Genomic DNA, 2,539 nt, shown 5'->3' on the forward strand with positions numbered 1-2,539 from the left:
GGGTTCGTGTCGGGTCAACATACTCGAGCAGTATTTTCAACCAAACCCGAACCCGACACAATTTAATTTCGGGTTACATGACACGACCCAAAACTCTAAATCATGGAGAAATTGCCAAACAGAGTATCCACTTCCACATTAAACCCCTCCTCTCTTTTGCTCATACTTTCAACTCGGCCTCTTGAACTTGCAAGATCTGAAGAAAGATTAAGGGAGGTGGGTAAATACACTAGGAGAGGGCGAGTGAAAGTTCGACTCGGAATGAGAGAAACTTACCAATTTCGAAATTGAAAACTAAATTGAATACGAGTCCAGTTGAGACTCGAATCGAACGGAGTGAGAGGGGAGGAGATTCGAACAAATGGGTTCTGATTTGGCAGAGGCTGAAAGATCAAAGAAGAGAGTGCGACTGTGAGAGTCGAGAGATTTAGGGTTGAGAGTCTTGAGACTTGAGATTGAGGCCCGCTTACTTAGATTTGTAAAAAGAAAGTAATGAATAAGTGTCTCTATGTCTGTAGGGTTTCGTATATTACGTATAAACTTTTAAATATATAATATATAATAAATATATGCGGGTTGATTTTGGGTTACCTGAAATGACCCGATTTTTTCGTGTTAATTTTGGGTCAACCCGAAATCGACTTGAACCCGAAATACTTTGACCCGAATTCATATTTTGCGGGTCAAATTCGTGTCGGGTCATTGGGTCGTATCTGAAATTGTCATCCCATAAAAATACATATACATATACATATACATATACATATACATATACATATATATATATATATATATATATATATATTATATAATCAATTAACAAAACAAGCACGAATGTCATAACAAACGATAGAAGAAACCATAACTAAAAAGATAGAAAGAGAAGTACGCATCTATCATTGTCGGTTGTCGCTTTACAAAAAGCAAAATAGATAAAGAATCAGATGAGTTGCCAAACCTTTTATAATAATCGACTATTTTTCAAGTTAAAATTGCTCCACTTATGTTATATGTTAAGATGGGTTGTCGCAATATTGTTATGGATAAAATAAGTCACAGTAGTTCGTTCACACCAGGACATGACTCTATGGATCGGATGTCAATTCACTACATAATTACACACACAGGGCATTGCTAAAATAAGAACACCCTTAAAATAAAAACAAAGAAGATTACTTTAAAATCGAACATAAAATCGAACATAGAATCTCATCTAAAACTTGAATTAAATTATAATTCTAAGCTAATTAACCGTTTAATATGAATAATAATGGTATCTAACATGTTTAACAACAATTATGAATTAAAAATAACCTGATTCTATGTGATAATAGTCATGTAATATATATATATATATATATATATATATATATATATATATATATATATATATATGATTCTATTCAGGATTTTGTTTTGGATTCTATTCTGAATTCTATAATATTTCATATCAATAATTTGGATGAGTTTGGATGTTAGATATCATATATTAAGTTTAGTTAGCGTTTAACTATGTAATTATAATCTTAGCAAATCAGTTTTTATGAAAAATAAAGTGTTATGAAAAAGAGTGACTACTGATTTGTGCATATTCTCATGCCCAAATATTTTCTTTGTATATATATTACAAAAAAAAACACAACTGTAATATAAAATAAATATAATTATTCATATTTAATAATTTATTATCTGAATATATCCTGGTATGTTAGTTATGATTTCTAATGATGCTTAATCTTGAATCTCTATCTGTTTAGTGTAACCACACTTCATAGTGACTTAGGTGTTAGGTGTTGATCTACAACGTTGAGACGTTAATGGTCATGTCACGATCCTTTCAATAAATGCTTTAAGGAATAGCCATTTCCTCTAATTACAACCTCACAATTATATTTTCTGAGTTGGGATCTCTAGCGATGTACTACTATCATCTCGACCAAAGAGTCATCAGAAGTGGGTGGGGGGAGCTCTCCGTTCCCGGTTCTCAAAGTTCAAATAATTACTATTATACTTGTAGTGACAGTACCTTTTAGGCTTACAAGAAACATGCTCTCTCTCTCTTTCTCTCTCTCTCTCTCTCTCTCTCTCTCTCTCACACACACACACACACACACACACACGAAATCTATGTTTGGAATATGTAATACTTGATGATATGTCAAAATACATAGCGTCTTACTAACTTGTATTTTCTTTTCAATTTGTAACTGATCAGCGGATGCATACATATTGTAGTATCCGTTGATCAGACAGTCCATCAACGGATGATGTGGCACTGTAACAAAACTGGCAGCTTTTCAATCTAGCAATTCATACGTTTTAGTTGATCAATTGATAGTGTAAATTATACTATCAACGGATGTGTAGTTAGAGTGATAAGTTGTAAATATTCTAAGTCATGTAAACTGCACAAGTGAAATGAAGATCAACGGCAAATCAAGCCAGTTGCATTTCGGTGGCCAAACTTACCACTGGTTTACAAAAAGGTGGCTACATTTCTTGTTTTACATATCGGTGGCTATTCTTTCATTTTAAACAG

This window comes from Daucus carota, chromosome 5 (genome assembly GCF_001625215.2).
Source record: "Daucus carota subsp. sativus chromosome 5, DH1 v3.0, whole genome shotgun sequence".
Classification (NCBI taxonomy): domain Eukaryota; kingdom Viridiplantae; phylum Streptophyta; class Magnoliopsida; order Apiales; family Apiaceae; genus Daucus; species Daucus carota.